We start from the raw sequence: 16,808 nt of genomic DNA, 5'->3' as shown, positions 1-16,808 counted from the left end.
TACTTCAAATGGCCCCCAAACGTGGGATGAGATAAAGACGCAAAGCAGGCTACGAATTAGCACTGCAGCTACCACAAGGACTGGGGCCACATGACGGAAGACTGTGAGATGTTTAAGAAACACCTTAATGATTTGGTCTCTCGTGGTTTCCTCAAAGAATTTATATAGGAAGACCCCAATGATAAAGAAAAAGCAATGGAGTTGAATTACGAATAAAATCCAAGGGGCGTAATCCATATGATACATGGATTGGCCAAGCCTTATACGAGAAATGAGGTGAGATTGCTCTAGAGGCAGATTAAGCACGACCAACATGTCATGCAAATGGGAAAGAAAAGAGGACATGAAGAAGTATGCAACGAGGGCATAGTCTTCACAGATGAGGACCTGGGAGGAGTTCAGGTGCCCCATAACAACGCTTTGGTCATAACCCTACGAATTGGGGAATATGACATGGAGAGGATTTTGGTGGACTCAGGAAGCTGCACAGAGGTACTGTACTACGATGCGTTCAAGAAGTTAAGATTGACCCAAGCGGATTTGGTGTAGTCAATAACTCCTCTAATAAGATTTGGAGCAGGTGGAGTTTGGCCATTAGGCAAGGTTACTCTGCCTGTTTGGGCGGAGAACAGTAGTGCTATGTATCGACTTCCTAGTAGTGGATGTTCCGTCTTCCTATAACGCCATTATAGGAAGAACTTGGTTGCACAAGATGAGGGCAGTTTCCTCCATTTACCATCAAACGGTAAAATTTCCTGGGTCCAATGGAGTTGAAAAAATTACTGGAAACCAAAAAGTTGCCCAAAAGTGCCTAATTTCTATAATCAAGAAGGCACCAAAAGCAAAATTGGTCCAAGCCGTAGAGATTCCGGACCAGCCGACCATCGAGGATATTGGAGGGGATCCCACCGAGAAAGTGGTGGAAGGTTTGAAGAAGATTCAGATCAGTGAGCTTGATCTAGAAAGGTATTTCTTGGTTGGGGAAAACCTAAGCAAAAAAGAAGAAGATGAATTGGTTGGATTCCTGAGAGAGAATACATTGACGTGTTTGCTTGGATCCCCGAAGAGATACCTGGGGTGGATGCAAGCGTGATTTGTCACCATTTAAATGTGGATCCACAACACAAGCCCGTGATGCAGAAAAAACGAAGACCAACCGTACAACACGTGGATGTTGTAATCGAGGAGGTTGACCACTTGTTAGAAGCAAAGGCAATACGAGATGTTTATTATCCAAAGTGGTTGTCTAACACTACGGTAGTAAAGAAAAAGAATGGGAAGTGGCGTGTCTGCGTGGACTTCACGGATTTAAACAAGGGCTATCTAAAAGACAGTTTCCCCCTCCCAAGGATAGATCAACTGGTGGATGCAACAGCTGGGTATGGACTGATGAGTTTCTTCGACGCATATCGGGGTTATCATCAAATTGCCATGTATGGGCCCGATCAAGAGAAGACTTCCTTTATTACACCAAGAGGGCTCTACTGTTACAGTGTCATGCCTTTTGGTTTAAAGAATGCCGGTGCAACATACCAAAGGTTGGCAACGATTATGCTAAAGAAAATGCTTGGCAAAACTATAGAGGTATACATAGACGACATGGTAGTCAAAAGCAAAGAGAAGCAAGACCATATAGCTGACTTAAAGGAAGCCTTTGAAATTTTGAAAGAGTACATGTTGAAACTCAACACCTCGAAGTGTGCATTTTGAGTAAGCTCAGGGAAATTCTTGGGTCACCTTATGACCATAACAGGGATAGAGGCAAATCCCGACCAAATAACGGCTTTGTAGAGGCTCCAAAGTCCAAAGACCACGAAGGAGGTCCAAAGATTGACTGGAATGGCAGCAACTCTTAACAAATTCATCAGCCGTTCCAACGATAAGTGTAGGCCATTCTTTCAGTTACTGAAAAAGAGAGAAGGATACGAATGGGGAGCAAAATGCGAACAGGCGTTCCAAAACCTGAAGAAGTATTTGGCGGCGGCCCCGCTCTTGTCTACTCCTGAACCGGGTGAGTCCTTAATTTTGTACTTAGCAGTCTCTGAACATGCTGTTAGTGCAGTATTACTGAGGGACAAGGGATTCGAGCAAATCCCTATTTACTACGTGAGTAAGACATTGTTAGACGCAGAAACGAGATATCTGCCACTTGAGAAATTGGTCATGGCACTAAGAACAAGCGGCAAGGAAGTTGCCTCATTATTTCCAGAGTCATAGAATTGTGGTTTACACAGAGTTTCTGTTGAAATCGTTGCCACAAAAAGCAGATTTCTCAGGACGAATATCGACTTGGTCGGTGGAACTTAGCCAGTACGATATTGACTATCAGCCGCGCACAACAATTAAAGGGCAGGGGTTAGCAGATTTTGTAACAGAGTTTTCTCCTACAGTAGCTCCACAGCCTCCTACGAGAAAGGAGCAGCTAGTTGAGCCATCAACCAGGAAGTTTAGCCATCAACCAGGAAGTTTAAGGCATCTGCCGAACAAGATCCCTTAGAATAGAAACTATTCGTTGATGGTTCCGCATGTAATACTGGTTCAGGGATTGGAGTTGTGCTCTTTTCTCTTGAGGGAGTAATGTTGGAATTGTCCATTCGACTGGGTTTCAGTGCTTCAAACAATGTGATGGAGTACGAGGTACTCCTAGCAGGTTTAAAAAGTGCAAAGACCCTGAAGGTAGAAAGAGTAAGGGTGTACTGTGATTCACAGCTTGTGGTGAACCAGCTATTCGGGGTATATGAGGCCCTAAATGAGAAAATGGCAACCTATGTGGAGGCCGCCAAGGATTTGCTCGACACCTTTGAGAATGTGTACATTAAGCAGATAAGTTCTAGGTAGAATGCCCATGCAGATTCGCTGACTTGGTTGGCTGCAGCTGTGCCAACCGAGTTTAAGAGGAAGGTGGCAAAATCATCTTGCTGAGCCAAGTATTGGAAAAAGTGTGGAATTGGTCTTGGACGTGAACCAAGAACCAAGTTGGATGGATCCAATTGTGGAGTTTTTACGAGATGGAACACTCGCCACGGATAAAAAGGAGGCTCACAAGATAAAGACAAAATCTACACGATTTTGGCTGTCACCTGAAGGAAAGTTATACAGAAAGTCCTTCATTGGACCATACTTACTTTGTGTGCACCCCGAGATGGTGCAAAAGTTTCTCCATGAGATTCACAAGGGAACATGTGGAAGCCATGCTAGGGGCAGGTCCATTGCCCACCGAGCAATAACCTAGGGTTACTGGTGGCCGCACATGCAGGAGAATGCAAAGGTGTATGTAAAGATTTATGAGAAGTGCCAGAAATTCTCACCAATGATCCGAATACCAGTCGAGGATTTGGTGCCGTTGATAAGTCCTTGGCCATTCGCACAATGGGGGATGGACATCGTGGGTCCACTCCACAAAGCAACTGGGAACAGGAAATTTATGTTGGTAGCAACAGATTATTTCACTAAGTGGATTGAGGCAGAGCCATTGGCCAAGATCACTAAACTTATGATAGAAAGGTTCGTGTGGAAGAGTATTATTACTCGATTTAGGGTCCCTTATTCGTTGATTACGGATAGTGGGTCCCAATTTCAAAAGAAGTTCAAGGCCTTTGTGCCCAATATGCGATCAGGAATTATTACTCGACCCCAGCCTACCCACAGAGTAATGGGCAAGCGGAAGCATCCAACAAAACCATATTTGACGGGATCAAGAAGAGGTTGGACAAAGCAAAAGGGAAGTGGCCCGACGAATTGCCACTGGTCCTGTGGGCGCACCGAACAACTCCAAGGAAGTCTACGGGAGAGACCCCTTATTCATTAGCATATGGAATAGAGGTTGTGTGGGCTCCCCGACCGGCGCGCTCGAAGAGTCGCCACCCGAATTTTTGAGATGGATAATCCGAGAAACCGAGAGTTTGATTTGAAGAGAAAAAGGCTTTTGATCTAGCGAAAACGTTGAGATTTTGAATTCGGGAGCCACGTTACTAGCGGAGAAGGTTTTGTTGAAAAAGCACCCCGCTCACCCAGTAAAGACCAGTCTCTACTAAGCATTTTAAATGGGGGATTTAATATTATTTGAAAAACTTAACTTTAAAACAAGTACGGTAAAGGGGCATGGGGTATAATATAACATATTGGCGTGTTTGTGGTGCGAACTGTGCAGTATGAAATGGATGAGTAATGTGCAGAAAGTGAATAAAAGCATTACAGCAGTGTGCCAATATCATGTGAAACACCGCACGATGACTCGGATACGTCGCAAGGTGCAACTAAAACACTGGGCGGTATACCTGTTTGCACATTCCAAAATCAGTTCGCTTTTACATGACAAAACAAACCATAGATCTGCAAAATAGTTTTTTAGATTTTTTGAATCTCTGAAAAATGATTTACAAGACCCTTTTGTTCCAAAAACTCTTTGAAATGTTAAAAGATTTAATAAAATTAAAAAAAATGACTTTTGACATAAAACTTGACTCTGGAATTTACCCGCACAAAAAGCAATAAACAGAATAACATAAGGAGTATGTACAAGAAACAAAATAATGCACGGTATAATACACTACGTCGTGCGGTGTTGTAAAACACCGCACGGTGTAGCATATCCAGTGCAGAAATTATTTTTTTGTACTTTTTGAATATAAAGCTCGTTTGAGACCCAAACTCAGTATAGAAAGACCGAGAAGGGCCTCGATCGGCTTCCCTCAAAGCTAAACGTGGTTTAGCCCAATGAATTGTTTATACTTTTTGATCGAAGCTTGGATGTGCTTGAAGATGGAGGAATGGATGTGGATTTGGACTGAAAATCTCTTTTGAGAATGGGGATTGAAGGATGTGAGGTTGTTTGGATGCTTTGAGGTGGAGGTCCTCCTAAGTTAGTCGTTTACTGAACTTAAGAGGAGAAGAAGAATTGAGGTATTTTTAGAGAGAGTGAGTGAGAGTCTAAAAAATAACAGAGTAACTTTATTTGGAGTTGAAGGGGTACTTCTCAACTAGAGGGGGGGTGTATTTATAGGCAAGAGGGCCAAGGATGATCAATACAAAGAGGAGAGGTGGCTTCTAGGCCGAATAAAACTTATTCTCTGCACTTGTAGGCGTGGCCGACAACTTTCTGCAATTGTTAGAACTTTTTCCCGAAACGCCGCGCAACATTTAGAGAAATGCCGTGCTGTATTTAGAAATCTCGTGCAGCGGAGTGATTTTTTGAAATTTTCTGAAATGCTGCGAAGCGTTTTGAAATGCCGCGCGGTATGTCGAGACAGCACAGCACACCAAACTTCGCAGGGGCGCCCCGGACACTCCAGAACTCGGATTTGAGCACGGTTCGAAGCGTTGGAAAGCTTGTTGAATCCTCTTTCCAACTGAATTGGTTTCACTTAAAGTCGTTTTATACATTGAAATGTGTGACCATTTTACCATCAGTGTGTCATGGAAAAAGTTATTTTTGACCAAGCAAACGCATTTTTCTCTTTGCAATTGAACCGGTGGCCACCCTAAATGTTTAAGAAGGGGTTTTCTTAAGGTTTAAAGAAGGAGTGACAAAAGAGCAACAATCCAAACCTTGAAAGTATATTTTTCCTTATTTCATCATCGGGGAACTTAAAGATTATTCGGAGGCCCAAATTGGGGTGTCTACAGGTTGTTATTCCATTGGAGGTGGATTTGCCAACCAACAGGACCACTTTGGTTGAAAGTGGAGGCAATTACAGAGCGTTGGAGATTGAATTGGATTTGGCCGAGGAATGGAGAGAGGGCTCTGGTTCATTTGGCCTCATATCAGAAGTAGCTGATGAGAAGCTACAACAAGCATGTTCACCTATGAGAATTTGGCATTGGAGACCTTGTGCTTCATAAGATACTTGGCAATACCAAGGTGGCCAACGAGGGCAAGTTGGGGGCCAATTGGGAAGGCTCATATCGAGTAATTAAGATTGTGGGCATTGGGGCTTATCGTTTGGCAGACCTGGACGGGAACCCGGTACTAAGGCCTTGGAATATCCATAATTTGAGGAAGTTCTTTGTGTGAAAGACTTCAGTTTATTTTTTCATTTTGTTTTAGGATGCACATCATGATTGTGTGGGAATTACGAATAGAATTCTCTTGTTTTTTTATCTCTTGGTAGTTGCAAGGGGTACACGTATCGCCCCCTTAAGTTATCAGTTTATAGCATAAAGATTTTGATTATAAATTGTTACAAACTTTATGGCCTCTTATGATTATGAATTTCCACTTCTTTCTTTTGTTTGAATATGGAGCTAAAAAGTTGTACACCGCCTTTTCTCACTTCGTATTGGGGGAGTAGAGAGGTGTAATAGGTGCAGTATGAATTACGAGCAAATTCAAAATTTGACAAGTACGAATTGTGGGGAAACCAAGTCCCCAAGACCCAGTAATGACGCATACAGATTAGACAACAAAAATTGTAAAACCCTACAAGGCGGAATTAGGGTTCTACCTCAACTCTCTAAGACCCGAACGCTGGTTGAACTTGTTATAGCACGCCTTGCTATAAACCATGAATACTGCTAGACCGTACCTTACGATCTTCTACTGTATTCCCTGCACGTCTAAAACACGAACCGAGTGTGGACTCTTTCGTGATCTGTTTGCTCTCTCTAAGCCTGCCTCTATTTGTTGAATAATAGAAAAATATCAATCTGACCTAGAGAGCATAACGTGTATATATAAGGTTACGATAGGGACCTAAGGAGTAATAAGTCTGGGCTCCCAATATAAATAAGAAAACTTAATCCCACCAAGATTCTATTTCTTATTTCACTAATTATAATTCACCCCACTACAAAATTATAATTGCACTCCCGTCCTTATCTCAATTATATTACGAGCTTCATGATATTAAATACTTATTAATCTCCCCATGTTAAGATTACAAATACCCGTTGATTAAAATAAATTACTAACAATCTCCCACTTAATCAACATCTTATCTTGAGACTATCCGCTTAACTTATTCGATATGTCGGATACAAAATCCACCTGCAGGGTTTGACATATTCGAAACTTATAAGCTTACTCAAAGTGTATCATCAATCCCTATTGGGACGTGGATTCCATTAATAATTAATAGTTGTCATATACATAATGCTGCGACCCAACTCACCGAGACTATTGATTGTTTAAAGACCTCACTCTTTAATGAATCAAAGTCAACAACATTAAATATATACCTCTAATAATTATCTTTGGATTAAGAGCATAAGCATTCATAATAACCATAAGGTTCCAATTGTCTTATAAAGTCAGTACAAAGACAATTACCTCAATGCGGTCCCGTTTAATACACACAAAGTGTACTAGCACAATGAGTTAGAACTAGACTGTTCCCTGTAGTCAAGACAGACCTACTAAACATTGTACTACAGTCCTACCTATGGTGTGTCAGTTCCATCTAAGACTGTGAACCATATCTTATATTTCACAAGAACTGATGATCTGATCTTCTGTGTGTAAGCCGAACTCTACACACCGGATCATCTACTTTGTAAAATAAAAGACACACATGCACAACATACAATAATATTATGCAAACATTGCCCATAAAAGATTCTCATAAAAAATGGATAAAACTGATTAATAAATAGCAGTCAAAAATTTATCCATTACATAAAAGCATGACTACATAAAAGCATGACTTTTAGTATAATTTTCTAACAAACTCCCACTAAGACTCAAAGTCATACTGCCACGCATCTCACTCACATTTCCTTTACATGACTATCAAAAGTTTTAGCTTGTAAGTTGTTCGTAAAATGATCTGCTTGGTTGTTTACCGATGTGATCTTGGAGACATCTACATCACCTCGCTGAATGATCTCTCGAATCAAGTGATACTTACGCTCGACGTGTTTTCCTTCTTATGAATCAATGGCTCCTTAGAGTTAGCAATTGCACCACTATTGTCACAATAGATGTAATAGCTAATTGCACTAACGGAATCACTTCTAGATCCATCAAGAAGTATCTAAGCCAAACGGCCTCTTTGGCTGCTTAAGAAGCTACCACATACTCGGCCTCCATGGTGGAATCAATCAATGCACGATTGCTTGATACTCCTCCAACTTATGGCTCTACCTCCTAGGTACACACATATCTCGAGGTATACTTCTGAAATCCTTATCTGACACAAAGTCTTAGTTTGTGTACCCATAAGGTATCAGACTATCTGACTGGTAAACCAACATATAATTTTAGTTCTTTTCAGATACTTGAAAATATGTTTCACTACAGTCCAACGCTCTTGCCCTGGATTAGATTGAAATCTACTAACCATGCCAACGGTAAAGCAAATATTAGGTCAAGTACATAGCATAGCATACATGAGGCTTCCTACTGCCAAGGCATAAGGAGTTGCCTTCATCTTCTCCATCTCCTCAGGTGTCTTACGACACTGATCATTGGATAGGTTGATTCCATGTCTAAAAAGGGAGGAACCCTTTCTTGGAATCCTGCATGCTAAAACGAGCAAGGATCTCATCGATATAAGTAGCTTATGACAAGCCCAATATCCTATACTTGTGATCTCACATAAGCTTAATCCCAAGGATGTGACCGACTTCTCTCAAGTCTTTCATATCGAACTGGTTAGATAGTCACACCTTTACTGAAGACAACATTCCCATATCGTTTTTGATTAGCAGAATATCATCTACATATAGTACCAAGAACACCACCACTTTTCCATTGCGCTTCTTGTACACACATGACTCATTCGGACATTGATCAAAATCAAAAAAACTTGATTACTTGATCAAAACGGATGTCCCAAGTTCTAGATGTTTGCTTGAGTCCATGAATAGACTCCTTAAGCTTGCACAACATGTGCTCTTGACCCTTTACTATGAATCCATCCGATTCCATTATGTGGATGCATTCATCCAGATTTCCATTAGGGAATGCAAATTTCACAGCCTTTTGCCAAAATTTCGCATCTTTATCTTCTAGTTTCTTATTGTAGTTGCAAGGTTCAACATGTTGTTCTTCAGGGATCATATCATAAGATTCTCCCAAGTACGTATACCGATTGGGTGGGACAACAACCCTCCCACTGCGATGAGGTACCGTGTGTCTACAACTCTTTCTTACAGTGTAACCTCCTGTACTATTGGTGTTGAAGAAGTCCTTATCAGTCCCTCTCCTCTCAATTTCTCTAGAACAATCTTGCTGCTGGGTTTGTGGTCTATTACATAGTCCTTCACTAAGTATCGGGCATTGGTGCTAACAATGACCTTCTAATTCTTAGGACTATAAAATAATCCACATTTCATTCCCACAAATAGACAAACTTATGTCATTGATTCCAATTTATCTGCGTTCCCATTCAGCACATGTGCTGGACTACCCCAAACCTGAATATGCCATAGACTTAGGTTTGCGCCCAGTCCACAGTTCTGTGGGTGTAGATGGTACTATAACTTAGATGGTACCAAGTTAAGAATGTACGCTGCTGTTTCTAATGCATGTCCCCAAAACGAAATTGGTAAATCTGAATAACTCATCATTGATCTCACCATATCTATAAGAGTCATATTCCTTTTTTTTGCTAAACCATTTTCACGTGGATACCTTGTGCTGATAACTGGGATGTAATCCCTTCAGCTAACAAGTACTCCCTAAATTCTCTCAAGAGGTATTCGCCACCACAATCAGATCGCAGTGTCTTAAGACATTTACCTAGACGCTTCTCTGTGTCCGCCCTATACTCACTGAATTTTTCCAAGCATTCGGACTTACGGTGCATCAAATAAATGTATCCAAACATTGAGTAATTATCAATTAAAGTGATGAAATACTCAAAAACACCTCTTGCTGGGACATTCATGGGTCCACACAAATCAGAATTAACCAATTCCAACGGCTCTTTGGCTCTATATCCTTTTGCTGAAAAAGGCCTTTTGGTCATCTTACCTTCCAAACAGGATTCACAGACTGGAAGTTCCTTAACTTCTAATGAACCTAAAAGTCCATCTCTAACCAATCTAGAAATCCTATTCAGATTAATATGACCAAGACGTAAGTGCCAAAGATACGTTTGGTTCAATTTAGAAGGCTCTTTTCTCTTACATGGTAAATTATTAGTGTTATTCAATTCATGCAGTTGCACTGTAGAAAATATAGGATTAATAATATAGAAATCATCAACCAATGAACCAGAACAGATAAGACGTTTATTTAACTTAATAACCACAAAGTTATTAAAATAAACCAAATATCCACCTTTAATCAACTTAGAAACTGAAAACAAGTTTCTTCTAAGTGTGAGAACATAAAGACAATCTCTCAAAATTAAACTCCTATTACTACTAAAATTTAAAAAAAAACATTTCCTAATGCAACTGCTGCCACTCTCGTAGCATTTTCCATATGTAGATAAATCTCTCCATCACCGTGTCTTCTGGTTTCCTGGAACCTATGCAACAGATTGCAAACATGATTAGTGGCTCCCATATCTACACACCAGGTACTGATAGATAACACCACTAAACATGATTCAACGACTAGCGAAAAGATCTATCTTGATTATTCATTTTATTGAGATAGAATAGACATTCCTTCTTCCAGTGTTCTTGCTGCTTGCAGTGAAAACACTTGCCCGCAGGCTTTTTCACTCTACCTTGAGGCGCATGAACTCCCTCCACAACGTTTTTTCTGAGACTTGTTCTACTTCTTCTTGCCTTTCAGCTTAGAAGTAGAAGCCTTCTTTGCCACTAACACTAATGGTGGTTTCTTCACAACCAAAAGACCATCAGTTGCAACAAGTTAAGAACGAAATTGATATGGGTTTCCCCATCAATTTCAGCTCTAAAGATCTCTAGTTCATTAAGAAGAGCTATCATCTTTAGAACATGATCCCTAATTGGGGTCCCTTCAACATGGGTGATGCTCCCTAATTCTTTCATAGCAACTAGCCTTGCTGCCCGATTCTGATCCCCAAACATTTCTCTGAGGTTCAGCATCATATCGGAAGCAGTTTCCATAGCTTGATACTGATGTTGCAATTTATTCGACATAGAAGCCAGAATATAACACCGCACAATCTCATCAGCGTTAACCTAATCTTTATAATGCTTTGCTTCCTGTTTTGTGACATTCTCTTCAAGTATGGAGGGCACACTGTAGATAGCACATATTTGTGGCCCTCGGCAGTTAACACAATATCCAAGTTTCTTTTCCAGTCAACATAGTTTGGTCCAGTAAGTTTATTTTCTTTGAGAATAATAGCAAGTAGATTGAAAGAACCCATTTTTTGAATCTGAGAATCAAATAACATAACAATCAATTATGAAGGGCAATAAAAACTTTGAATTTCATTTTAATATTAGTTCCCTCTACCATATGTTAAAAGTAAACCATTGGCAACCCTACACATCGTGAAGAGCATGCCTCGATTGGAAGTCCTCTACTCTTTATCATTCGTGTAGATAGGCACAACCTTTTAATTTTACTATCTAGACACTATACCATGCCAAGAAAAATTAAATAGCCAATATAGTTTTGGTCCTATAAATAATAATAGTGACTTAGATGGTGAGGATACTATTATTTACAGCTAAGTGTATAACATTACCTAGCCCCATGACCCATTGTTCCGTTATGAGTTACCTCTGATGGAGAAGTAATTCACACAACAATTATCATATACCTATCCTTTAAGGAAATTTGTACCGATAAGGCCATAATTAATTTTGCCCGATGGGGGGGAAGGTTCTAAAACCATCACACAGAATTAATTACATCATCTACATACTAGTAATGGAGACCGTGGGATTTATAAAAATAAACTCCCTCTCCCACTTAGTTATTTAAAAAAAAATTTGTGAGGGTTATCAAAATTTTCGAGTTTGCAAAAAACGTGATCTAGGTCAAAGGCCATATATTACCATGTTGTCCCAATATGGTAAACTATCACATATGCAAACAATATGAAAACACAAATAATAAGAAAACACAAGCTAAAGAATCTAGCTATTATGGTCAAAGATGCAATCCTTGAGCAACAAGGAATCCTTCCAAACTTGAAATCCTTAAGCAATCCTTCCAAACTTGAAATCCTTTAGCTATACTTGTGTGGAAGGCTGAGATAATTTAAATCAATTAAGGAAACAAAAATCCAACCGTGCTTAGGCAAGAAATTTGGATTTGACATATTCCCGTGTAAACTACACAACCTTCAGTATTTTGGCCATATCTTACTCATCCGACCTCCAATTTAAGTGATTCAAATTGGGTTGGATTCGAAATTCAATTACCTACAACTTTTGTGAAGAACAGATTTTCTAATTCTAACGTTTACAGGGTCAAAAATAGCCCTGCACTCAGACCCTACGAATCTGGAAAAAATCTGTTTCGAGCCAAACAACTTGTATCTTTTGTATCTACCATCTTCAATCTCCGAATAACCGTCGAATGCTATTACAATTGAAGAAACATACAAATATTGATCTTATGCCTCCATTGGAGTTTTCATGCTACATTAATTATTATAACCACGAAAAAATTATTGTGCGATCCAATCACACAAAATCAACAAAAAAAGATGTGACCATAATAGCTGGGTAAGAACGCTTCAAAACAAGGGTTAGCACAGTCCTATGTTCTACCCTATATAATCTACGGACAACATGGCCTGTTTAATCCATACGCGCGATTACAGCCTGCCCTGATACCACTATTGGGAAACCGAATCCCCAAGACCCAATAATGATGCGTACAAATTAGACAACAAAAATTGTAAAACCCTACAAGGCAAAATTAGGATTCTACCTCAACTCCCTATGACACGAACGCTGGTTGAACTTGTTATAGCATGCCTTGCTATAAACCACGAATACTGCTCGACCGTACCTTACGATCTTCTACCGTATTCCCCACACGTCTAAAACACGAACCGAGTGTGTACTCTTTCGTGATCTGTTTGCTCTCCTTAAGCCTGCCTCTATTTACTGAATAATAGAAAAACATCAATCTGACCTAGAGATCATAACGTGTATATATAGGGTTACGATAGGGACCTAAGGAGTAACAAGTCTGGGCTCCCAGCGTAAATAAGAAAACTTAATTCCACCAGGATTCTATTTCTTATTTCACTAATTATAATTCACCCCGCTACAGAATTATAATTGCACTCCCGTCCTTATCTCAATTATATTATGAGCTCCATGATATTAAATACTTATTAATCTCCCCACGTTAAGATAACAGATACTCGTTGATTAAAATAAATTACTAACAATATATACTTAGTTATTTATCCAGGTATGAAGAAACCTGGAATGTAAAGTTGTCTAAGTACGAGCAACACTTAAAACTTGACCAAGTATGAATAAACTTGGGATGCATACGACAGACATGCACCATTTTGCCAACATATGAAAACATTTGGGCACCAATCTAAGTATGAGACACTTAGAAGCAATAATCCCTAAGTACGAAATACTTAGGTGCATATGATCACATGCACAGACAGCTAAGTACGAAAAAACTTAGGAACTTAACCAAGTTGGAACAAACTGGGGTGCGTACGAGGACATGCAAATCATCCAAGTACGATTACTTGAGTATTTTTTTCATAAGTATGAGTAAACTTAGTGGGCATTTGTCAAAGTATGTGAAACTTGGGGAGCATACGTGAACATGCAAATTTATCTAAATATGAGAAACTTACGAGCCTGTCCAAGTATGAACAAACTTGGGGTGCAAACAAGAACATGCAACGTTAAGCTAAGTATGAAAACACTTAGGCAACTTACACGCATATGAGCACTTATTCTCTAAAAGTATAAAGCACTTTGAGTGCATACATAAAGCGTGAAATATATTGAAGTTGCACGGTTGGGGCAACAAATGGCTACGAATAACCACTAACAGAAGTTTACAGCCACTACATTTAGGCCTGGCAAAGCCAAGCAAACAAAAGTCAGTGTTATGCCTCGAGAGGCCAAATACCTGTTTCAACAAAATGTTTAAAAATGTACCAAGTGCCATGCAGGGCAAGCTCTAAGGCCATGCAGGGCCAGCTAATTGTTTTGAAAAGTTAAAGATTGTTCATAACGGATGAAATCATACTTACTCTTCGGCAGTAAGGTCTTGGATGGCAAGAGGAGAAGCTTGAACGGGTGTGTCCTCCACAATTGTGCTACCTTCAGCAGGACCACCACTAGCTTCCGTTTGCCCAGGGTTGGTCACTTCTTCGGCTTGATCAGCATCAGTACCAGGTTGCTCGGAGATTTGTGCGTTCAACTCCTTGTCTAGGCTGTCCTCGTCCTATAGAACTTTTTCCTCAGTCAACGCTGCCATAGTACTCGAGAGATCGTTTTCAATCCACAGCAAGGATGATTCAGCCATACCTAATTTCCTGAGGCATGTTGTCCAAGCAGGAGCCCAGATCTAGTCCTCGATAGCAAGCATCTGGGTCTTGTAGCTTTCAGTAGCTACGTTGACACCTTCGTTGTACCCCTGCTGATACGAAGCCTTGGCTTCATTTTTACTTGCTTTTAGTTCCATGAGGGTCTAGTTCAAGCTGTCTTCAGCCTCGTCTAGTTTGCTTTTCAGCTCATCTACAAATCCCCGAGCTTGGTTTCTCTCTCTCTCAAGACGAGCAATTATGCGTTCCATCTTGGCATTGTCACTGGCCAACTTAGCGCGCTGTGGTTCCACCTGGCCAAGCCTTTGTGCCATTGCCACCATTTTCTGAACAGACTAGACATAGCATACAGAACTTAGTAGATACAAGTACGACGAAATACAGGTGCGGAAGGTTAAAAGGGCAAACTTTAACGCTGTGAACCATGAAGGAGCTGAGAAGTTTGTCAGGAGAGTTTTGCACCTCCCTTTGGATATCTCCAAGAAGTAAGAAGGCTTAAGACATGGCCAATGCAGTGTCCTCGGATTCAGCACTATCTCGTATGCTTACAGGACGAATTCCATGAGATAGACTGGGAGCCCAGGCTGGAATCGAGGTTGTGGACCTGCGAGTTGTAAGGGTTCCATTAGGAGCAGCAGTATCGATTGAAGATGGATCAAGGCGTTGAGGCTTGTCACGATGAGCGTCGGCCACCTCACTTGGTGAAAACCTTGGTGGAGCTTCAATTTGAGTGTGGGCCCGACGACCATGGCCCTGGGAACTACTGTGGCTCCAAAAAATGCCACAACCCCGACCAGTGCCGGGAATGGTTAGAAGGCTGCCAAGGTTGATTGGCTGGTTCATCTCTTAAGTTGAAGGTGGAGGAGAAGGAGTGTAGCCACTGGATGTGGAAGTAGAAATTTCCTTGGCTAGAGGAATAGGATCGTCAGGAATTTGAGGGGTTTGAGCACGCCTTTCTCCTTGTTGTTCGGGGTTTGAGCTCGAAGGGCCAAGGAGTGCTGGGTTATCAGCTGCACGGGTTCGCCGGGTCAATGAACCCGCCGTAAGATGCCCTGTAGCTCAGAAGCACTTGGGCTGCTCCTGCTTGGCAAGCAAGATGCGTGCCTTGCTCGTTGAAAGCTAACGCCTGGTTGATATCCGCGACGTGGACTTGTGGGGTGATGATGTCATGACCCTGGTTGACGTTTGTGGCTGCAATGAAATATGCAACACAAAACATTAGTAAAAGCACGAGGAAGCTTTGATTAAAAGAAAAACAGACAAAACAAGAGGAAAGAACTAACGTGGGCACCCAAATCTGTGAGGAGCATGGAATCCTATCACCTGACCATCCTCATCTCTGGGCTCGAAATTCCCTATGATGATAAGAAAATCGTTGTCATCCCCCCGAGCAGAGTCAGGAAGCTCAAAGACGAGTTTTTCCTAGAGTCCCTGCTTTTCAAATAGTATGTAAGGGCATCTTTTGTTCTAGAGATGCTATAGAGATGGTGAATGTCATGTAAACCTAGGGATGTGCCTAGCATTTGATTGATGGCATTGACGCCCATGACAACACGAAAGAAATTGGCAGAAACTTGCATCAGGGATAGTCAATAATGGGCTAGGACCTGACGAAGCAGGGGTGCCAAGGGAAACCTAACACCGCCCTCAACAATGGCGACTACTGGAATATGGAGGGTGTCATGATCAGGACACTCGCGTATGGCGTCCTCAGGGGCTAGAGCAGTGGCCACGTTATTAGGGATCTTGTAACGAGATCTGAATTGGGCCATCGCTTGGGGAGTGTTGCAGTGCCGCCTGAACCTTCCCATTGCTAGAAGGTGTGTTTTACAAACGAGAAATGGGGTGTTGAAAAAACCCTAAACGAGAGAGAAACCCTAAATCGAAGATAATGAGGGAAAATAGAGAACAATGACTTACGGAGTAACGATCGGGGTTCCTAAAATGCAGAAAGGAAGGGGCCTCGAGACGATGAACAGTGCTTCAATGGTGGTTATGCACAAATTTTCCTTCTGCAGAGGGAGTCTGAGGAAAGAGTAGGGGTTTCAAAATGGGACGAAATCCCACATATACCTATTGAGTGGAATGGCGTATGTGAAACGTCACCTCAGACGCCGTTTGGGCATCCCGTTCCATAAAGGATGTCCATTCGCATTTAATATGGGCGGTACGAGGCGCGCCACCTTTAAAAGCAGGTGCAGGAAAAGCCTGTCCAACCTAAACGAAGAGACGTTTTAGCCTAGACTAATGATGAGTGTAGCACCAAATATGCAAAATGAGGTGCAGAAGCAGAATGAATTTGCTCAATGCTTGGGAGCATTGCTCGTTATTCAAAGTAGAAATAACGGGTAAAGCTGGGGAGCAATTGTAGGGAGGTATTCCCGAACAGGCTCAAAGAGGACCCGAACAAGTGGTACGAGGAACCATGGTATAAAGATA

This window comes from Rhododendron vialii, chromosome 13a (assembly GCF_030253575.1).
Source record: "Rhododendron vialii isolate Sample 1 chromosome 13a, ASM3025357v1".
In the NCBI taxonomy this organism is placed as follows: domain Eukaryota; kingdom Viridiplantae; phylum Streptophyta; class Magnoliopsida; order Ericales; family Ericaceae; genus Rhododendron; species Rhododendron vialii.
This window is presented reverse-complemented; position numbering follows the sequence as displayed.